Source organism: Eumetopias jubatus, unplaced genomic scaffold, assembly GCF_037043125.1.
Source record: "Eumetopias jubatus isolate StellerSeaLion01/CBP00866 unplaced genomic scaffold, mEumJub1_p1.0 scaffold_3, whole genome shotgun sequence".
NCBI classification, from domain to species: Eukaryota; Metazoa; Chordata; class Mammalia; order Carnivora; family Otariidae; genus Eumetopias; species Eumetopias jubatus.
This window is the reverse complement of record NW_028274809.1, coordinates 128,224,188-128,232,933: the sequence shown is the minus strand read 5'-3', so window position 1 is coordinate 128,232,933 and position 8,746 is coordinate 128,224,188. Positions and strand designations below refer to the sequence as shown.

General features: G+C 46.9%; 1 pseudogene; it reads right to left on the bottom strand.

The window, feature by feature from the left end:
* Positions 1-3,793: 3,793 nt before the first annotated feature.
* Positions 3,794-4,618, bottom strand: LOC114211882 (small ribosomal subunit protein uS2 pseudogene; annotated as a pseudogene).
* Between the last annotated feature and the right edge of the window lie 4,128 nt (positions 4,619-8,746).

Sequence of the window (8,746 nt, the reverse complement as noted above, 5' to 3'; positions counted from 1 at the left end):
CCACATTTGTTTTACTCTCATGACTAAGTCTCCTCAGCTAAAACAAAGTAAGAACATTATGCAATTATTTAGAGGAAATTCGGGACCTTTGGGACAGTCAATCATATAATTCAGGCAAAAGTGGATTTGGGGCCCTGACATTTGCAGATAATTGTGCAACCCTCAGCTGTGTGAGCCGGTTCTAGGAGAGCTCGCACCTTCGATTTGCCCCTTTTCTCCCATTCTGCTTCACTTTGTGCCTCTTGATTAGCAATAAAATGAATAAATCACACACAGACCCTGTCTTGGCTCTTGTGAGATATGCTAAGAGGAACGAATACGAAAACTGTAAAATACCAAACTAAAGGTGTCCTCCCCAACCTCATTTCTCATTTAAAAAAAAAAAAAAAGACGAGAGAAAGACTCGTTCAGCAAACATGAGCTTCGAAACTAAGGCTCAGCCCAGATGTTATTAAGTATAAATATTTATAAGACCCATAAAGATCCTGGCTAAGCTCAATTTTGCCTTAATGTGGCAAATGTTTCAAATTCGGCTCTTGCACTGTTTGAAGCCTTTAGAAGGCAGGATACAGTAGAAAACGCATTACTGCTGGTGAGAGCAGGGAAGTTTCTCTTTTATGTTTTATGACCAGTTTTTCATTGGGGGTATTGCTTTTCTCAGGAATCACTTCTCGAAGCCTGTCTTTTCCAAGAAGCCAGAAGAAGGTATGTTTGCTGTGGTCATGAATTCAAGGGGGCACTGAGTAAGGCCCCCACATGGTGAAACGTGCATCCTCGATGTGAACGGGTGGAGGAAAGCCAGGTTCTCTTTGTTCTTTCCCCGTTTCGGTTATCATGAAACATACAACAAGATCCTAAAAGTCTCAGTGTAATCATCCGTTCAGTGGGTATGCGACTATTATAAGAAGCAGTGCACTATTCTCTCATGCTTTTAAACCTTTAATTTGGCTAATTAGTGCTTGCTTTTCCAAAGGGAAACGTTTAGCCACACTATGAAAACAACTGCTTTAACTTTTAGAGGCTTAAGTGAAAGAACTGTGGGCATACAAGCCGTGATTCTGTGATGAAACGGTTCTAACTATATGATGGTTGGAGCTCCAGATTCTTGAACAGGGCTCGATGTATGAAGTCATTATTATTTTTCATCCATTTGTGTTATGGTAAGAAAAATCCTCTGCCCACATGTCTTGTCCACCTATGAACCATGCAATGCCTAGCGATCTAAAACCCCTTTGGTTAAACACATCATGTTAAGATAACACATACCTACCTGCTGCAAAAAGATTTATTAATAAGTAGGATGATTCATCTGTGTATGGAGATAGAAAGAACCTTGAGTTTCCCCCTTAGGATAAGTCCTAATCTGTGAAATAATTCCTGCTTCATTGGGAAAGTCTTGAGGCTCTTTCAGCCAACTGGCAGCAGCCTGGGTCTGGCCCCTATCTCTCCACTGTGGCGATGGGAGGCCTTCCTGTTGCTGAGAGCTCAGGAATGGAGGCCCGTGGCCCTTCCCCAGCACCTGGCTTCCACAGTTTTAGCAAGTTCTCCAGGCAAGTCCATGCTGGCCCCACCCGGTTCCCTACTCGCATTCTCACCCACCCGTCAGCCCTTTTTGGCTCCTGAACTTGGTAATTAAGGTTGACCCTGGGTGCACTTATCTCTTCAGTGGAGGCCTTCATCTGCTGGACACATCTGGAAAATGCTCCGTGGTGCTTACCTGGATTCCCTGATTAATGTAGATGTAAAGATTTTATCAAGGCTCCTGGCGGCTGGACTTCAAGATGTAATCACAAAATCAATCCACATAGACTAACTGGGCAGAGACTCACTAAGAAGACATCCCACAATGTCAGGCACTTAATTAAGGCACTTTGGCTCCTCTGCCCCAGATTGATTCTTTTCTTTGCCTAACAGGTGATGCTGCTCCTCTAGGTGGACGCCCCACTCCCATCCTGGAGACCACTCTGCTTTCAGAGCCTTGCAGTTCATAGGACGACCACCAGGGGGAACCTGTGCATCATCCCACTCCCCAGGGAATGGACCAGCCAGGACCAGCAAGATCCCTCTTGCAGTTGCAGCCCCCCAGCCAACTTCAAGAGGCAGCTCACAGGATCTGTAACATCTGCTCTGCTGCATTTTGTTTGCTGAGCTCCATGATTCTTCCCTTAGCTTCAAGCATCTACTGAGGATAAGCAGAAGCTCCTCTCTTCCCCTCATTTTCCCCTCCCGCTCTGCACCTGAGTGGACAGTAGGGCAGAGGGATCCTCCGACCCCTGGGTGCTCAGCCTGCTGCCCTGACCTTAGCATCTGGGAACACCGGCCAGGTTGGTTGGCTTGATATTGACGTTTCTCATTGGAAATTCAAAGACTTCACACATAGAGGTTATTAACAATGTAAGCACCTTGTGAAAAGTAGCACAGATCAGAGATTATCAATTTACTGCCGCTTGACAATACTGAGCTCATTCTATGCAGCTATTGCCTGGCCTTGATTCGTCAGGCTCATCTGGCGTGATTTTAGCACATTATCATTTAATTCCACAAACATTTGCCAGGCATTGTGCTGGGGATATACTTGTCATGCTCCAGTAATTTACAGAGTAGTGAGGGAAGAAGTCAAGTCAACAGGCCATTATAAAACAGGGTGTTCTGGCAAGAGCTAAGGGGAAAGGGCTTCCAAAATAAGGCACTGTCCGACTCAGTCCTGGAGGATGAGTCACCTCGCCAGTCCTCTGTGGCATCTGAGTAGCCCTGGGCCAGAACCATCAATAGCAACTCTAGTGCCTGAGCGCCTGGCTATAGAGGAGCAATTCTATTCCCCTGTAACAGCAAGGGACAGGAAGGCTCCAGAGACATTCAGGCTTTCATTTATTCATTCAGCCTTTACCAGAGTACCTACAACATGCCAGACAGCAAAACCAGTCCAAAATAAACCAGGCTGGGCAGCACTCTTCATCACATAGGGAGGCTACTCACCCGGTGGTGCCCACATTCGGCACCAAAATCTTGAGTCCAATAGTCAAGTAGAATCCACCCAGTCCTGGCCGGAGAGACAAAGCACGCTGTTCTTCCTCTCTGGGTCCAGGCCATTGGCTGTCCTGGGGGATTGTCTCTGCTGTAGCCAGAATGTGTCTCATCCACAATTCAGTGGTCTAAGAAATACAAAATTTTAAGTGTTTTCCATAACTTTATTTCTATTTCAAGTTCCTGTTCCACCTGAGGGTCAGAATCAGGTTTTCCATTTATTCTGGATTTCCTCTCCCCACTTTTCCCAGAGTGGTGTTGACGTTCCATGAGCTTGGTTATATTGAGGCAGGAGAGTTGGGGGGGGTGGGATTTAGTCCTTGAGTCATCTGTCTGGTCTGAGGTGTCAGCTGATCCTGTCTACACAGCCCCTCAAGTAGAGGCTCTTTTCACCAAGGAGAGACATTGAAATAAGTTCTTTCCGCTGCTCCCATGGGACCCAGGCCCACCAGCAAACTCTCTCTGCGGTTTTGTCTTTTAAGACTCTGTTCCGGAAAACTATCAGGGCATCGTCTGAGGTAGCCACCCTGGGACTCCATTCTCATTCCTGGAGAGCATTTTTTTTTAGAAGCTAGAGGGGAAATCCTTTTTCATTCTTGAGATTTTTCTCTCGGAGAGATTTCTCGTACCTTCAGGTCTGCTTTGGAGCACGAAACAATACCCTTATGGGGTTAGGCTTTGGAAAACCAAGGTAGGAGGCAGGTCTCCCTTGTACTTTATAATTTTTTTTAAGAAAGTGCTTTATTTCAACCTTATTTCCATTTTCTGTTTAAGAGTCTGTGGAAGAATAGACTCGAATGGTTCCTACCCTTTCAGTGGCCTGCGCGGTGGGAGTCGCAGACCAGGCTTCATGGCAGGTTGAATGCTGCAAGCTGCAGCAGTGGACAGGCTCAGAGGGCACCTGCGCCGGCGGACCAGTCTGTGACCTTGGGTTGAGTAGCAGTAAACCCAGGAGCTGGAACAGTCCATTCGCCCTGAAATTTCTCCTTGGTCCTGGCCTTCTCAGCGGCCGCCTGCTCTTCCTTCCCCACCACTTCAGGATCTCCGTGGAAGTAGACATCAGGCATGACCACCCACGGGTGTTCTAAGGAGACAATACCAGGCACGGCACTAAACTTCCCGGCCGGCACCCAGCGCACCAGACCTGCTGAGCGGGCTCCCTTGATATTGCAAGGGATGGCAGGGTCTGCATCGCACAGAGGAGAGTCCGTATCATAGAGAGCCGTGGTAGGCAGGTTAACATACGGCGTCCGGGCTGAGAGGCTGGAGGACAGCCCTGGGATCGGTAGTCACCAGAAGTCTCGGCTCCTTGAAGGCAAGATCTCGTTAGTGAGGGTTCCTGGAGTGAAGCGGCCAACGGTTAGGAGTGGATCCCGTGGCAGCAGCGAAGTTCAGCACAGCCCCCTGGCCAGTAGTCCTGGAGGATGTGACAATTGACATCAGCCGGGTTTTCCATGGCAACAGTAGCTCAAGCTGCAAGCAGAAACTTCTCCCAGGTTCTCTTCCTATGTATGACGTAGATGCCATCATTTTTCCTTTTGTAGATGTACTGATCTGTTTGGAGGTCAAGGTTGGTGCCACTGAAGTGGGACATCCTCCCCTTTCAGTTGCAGGACATCAAGGGCTCCGGACATTGTGAAAGAGTCCCTTTACCCAGAACAACACTGTATGAACTCCTCTCTGGGTACTGCGAAGAGGTGCCTTCTGCAGCTTGTGGCTGAGCCATCTACCTGGCCCTCAGGCAATGCAGAAGGAGGGGACACAGGGGAAGAAGGAGGGTTCCCAGGAGAGAGATGTTAAAAATCGGTTAATGTCTCTGCTAAAGTATCAAAGATGTTATTCTACCACATCAAGGCATTCTTCGTTTTAATCCCTGCCTAGACCAAGTTCCAAGTTCATGTTAAGAACAGTCTTTCATCTACCCGCTCTGTGTGGCTTCAATGTGTTCTACAAAAAGGTTGCCTCCAGATTTATTTCTGCTCCTCCAACCCTGTACCTGTCTCTCTCTAAGGGTAAGTCTCCCAGCACTGAGGCAAACAGAGGTGTGGATATAATATAGCTTGATGGAAAAGCCTCAGTGCCATAGAAATTTGGGCCAACCAGATCCCCCACGAGCCCCAGCTCCCCCACACTTCTCTGGGTAAATCAACCACCACACATCTCTGGGCTACAGTCACTTGGGAACATCACTAGGCAACTATCTCACCACACACCCCCTCCCCCACAATAAAGAGAATTGACTAGTAGCAAACCATAAGAGACTCTTAAGGATAGAGAACAAACTGAGGGTTGATGGAGGGAGGTGGGTGGGGGATGGGCATTTAGGAGGGCACTTGTGATGCGCACTGGGTGTTGTATGTAAGCGATGAATCACTGAATTCTACTCCAGAAACCAATATTGCACTGTATGTTCACTGACTAGAATCTAAATAAAAATTTGAAAAACACAAAAACAAAACAAAAGAGTTGACTAGGCTCTGGAAAAAACAAAGATCAAAGCCACAGAACAGGCATGCCCTCAAAGAGCTTATAGTAGAGAAAAGGACACACAACATGTGTTTGAGGTAAGAGAAGGAGTTCAGTGTGAACATGCACTGTTTGAGTTGATTGGCAGAAATTTCTGGAACTAAGGATGGAACCAGTAAGATATAGATGATAATTCAACACTGATAGGGGCCAAGATCATTACCACAAGAAGAGCTGCTATATTGAACAATCTATGTCCCAGGCCACGAGATATCCTAATGTCTTCACATGCATCTTCTCTTTTAATGAGGTTGCTATTATTATTATTATTATCATTATCCCAATCAGAAGTGAGAAAACTTTACAAAGGCTAAAGAACTTGTCCAAGGCCTTGGAACTGATAGGTGGGGATGATGGGGGTCAAGGTCAAGCCGAAGGGCTTCGAATCCATGCGCCTAACCAGGATGCTGCATGTCTTGACCAGACCCTTATGTGCCTCCACCATTCTGTTGTGAGCAATTGCGAGAAGCGGCGCCATCATTTGTCTCTCGGATTTTCCCCACACCACCACACACGCCAGGCCTCCACTTGGTGCCATTGACTGACTGACTTTTTAAGTCTCCTGCTTTGTGAGGTGGCTGTGAAATGTTATCTGAGACAGTGAACTTCATTCCACAAACTTGCATTGCATATCTAAAGAAGGCAGGTGTGAGGGTGGTATTCAAAGATAAGTAAGACAGGATCCCTAGCCTCAGGAAATTTCTGATTTGTGTGCAAGGAGGAGGGAAAGTAAGGAGTAGAAAAACAGCTCAAACCAGCTCCGTGCCCTAGTGCAGGCACTGGGAATCTTCAGGGCTCCAAGCCAGGTCGCGGAGACACTATGAGCCCCGTAAGCAGCCTCGGGAGCCTCGATACAGGACTGACACAGGCACAGCGGGTCCTGACAATGTTTTTACTTTTCTTTTAAATCAGAAAGACAATGACTAATAGTAATGAACTCAGCCTGGATTATACTTCTCTTACGCCGACACAGACATTTAAAACTTTTTATTTATCTATTTATTTATTTACTTGTTTACTCATTTGTTTATTTGCTTATTTGCTTTGCTTACTGACTTACTTATATGGAGGTAGGAGCTCACGAAAGCAGAAGTGTCCAGGGCCCAACTCAGTGCATACTGGATTCTATCGGTACTGGATTTTATAAGGTACCAAAAATTGTCATTGGCTCTGAAACTTGGGGTAATGTTTTATCATTGAACATAACATCTCAAGGTCGAAAACTGAGAGGAAAACAACCTTCGAACCATGATATTTTGTCCTTATAAGATCAGGGGGCAAAAAAAGAGAAAGATCTAAACACCAGCATCCCCCTTCTTGGACCCCAAGTAGCATCCCTGTGTGTCCGAAACCCTGGAATTATTCAGAATCGATTCTAAGAACGGGGCCTGATCTCTCTCCCTGCCGTAAGTGAGGATGCAAAGTGCCAAGAGCAAAAGCTGCGTTCTGGAAACACGTACGCAGCCTACGCATGCTGCTGGTGATTGAGAAAGGAAAGCCTCACCATCCCACCTGCTTCAATTCTGTGGCTCGTCAGTGGGCACAGGAGGCCCTGCTGGCTACCGGCTGGGGAGTCAGACTCGGAGGGGGCACCAGAGCTGGAGTCGAGAGTGCTGGGCGGTCAGGAGGAGGTGCCTGTGGAGAGGGGAATGCCGGGCCACTGGTGTCAGGGCTGGCGGGAAAGGCAGGGCGCTCAGTGCAACCCCGAGGGCAGGGGCTAGCCCAGAGAGGGCCTGTTCCCCAAGGCCCTCAAGGAATGGCCCTGGGTGTTAAGCTTCTTTCAAAGCACCACGAGGACTTGCTGGAATCAGGGTGAGGGCAGTTAGATGACATCTGTGAGGGGTAAAATGAGACAGTGACTCATGCTTGCAAATGCTGACCGATTATACCTCATACCTGAAGTGCAAAGTGACATTTCTCGCCCTTTCCCCAAATAAATCTTCCCTGCGCTGCATTCTCTGAGGACCTCAAGGCCTGTCAAGGACTTGGCCCTGAGCTCACTGAAACCACAGTAGATTGCCAAGTTTTGCAGATGTTTGCACTGACTGCTTTATGTTTTGCAATATTCTAGAGCTGTTCCCAAGTGACGTTCATCCATTCACCAAGTTAATGCTTAATAAGAATGATCTACAAAAGTTGACAGCTCCAAAAGATGAGGAGAGGGACAACCACCTCCAATGAGAGTGGATGAGCAAAATAAATAAATACAGTGTGGTCCCCAACGGCTTGTGGTGCAGGAAAGGGGACTTGAGCAGCAGTTCCTAGGAAAAGAAAAGAGGACAACGGTGTTTATGGACACATGGGCATGTTTCTTTTCCTCAGAAGTGCTGTGAGCCCCCACCTGGGCTGGGAATGCTCCTGCTGACCCGAAGCGGAGTGCGGTTGACGATACGGATGAGCTAGCCACAGATGAGCTGTGCCTGAACTCGACATGGTGGCTCTTAAGGAAACATGGATCAGTTCAATAGCCAAGGAGGGGTTAGTACCCAGGGCAAGAAAAGTTCGGTTAACTCTGAAGGAAGCAGAATGATCCCAAAGCTCCAAAACTTGAAAACAATTCCTACTTTTTTAACCTGCTTTTATCGATAGCATCTCATTTAATGCTGGAAAAATCCTGTGGGCATCCGCATGAGTATCTCTATAGAAAGGCAGGGAGTTAAAGTGTTTCCTAAAGGTCAACCGGCAAGTTAGCAGATCTGGGGTTAAAGGACCCGTCTCTATTCCTTCCCAGCATTTTGTGTGATGTGTAAAATGCTACGTATGCTTTATGGCTGTGATGCACTTCATGGTTCACACATAATGTCTCCAATCCTCCCCTCGACCCTACAGGAGTGGTATTATCATCTTCATTAAAAGATGGCAAAATTAACACTCAGGGAGAGATTACACAACAGACCTGAGGTCACAACCGATTCAATAAAAATACGAGGCCTCCGTCTTGTGCTAAGCCTGGGGTTTCTCAGATATTAAGCAAAGCAAGGATAATTGAGAAGAAAGAATTACTAAAGGGTCTCAGTCAAAGTAAGCTGTATTTGAAGGAATTTTTTTTTTTAAGGCAAAATAATCATTTGGTGCACTGTGGGGGTTTTGTGTGTGTGTGTGCTAACAGGCTGAATTCCATGTAGGAATGGGAGAAGAGCTGTAATTGCTTGGAAGGATTGCAGATGTACCCAGACTCGTTTTATTAATTAAGCAG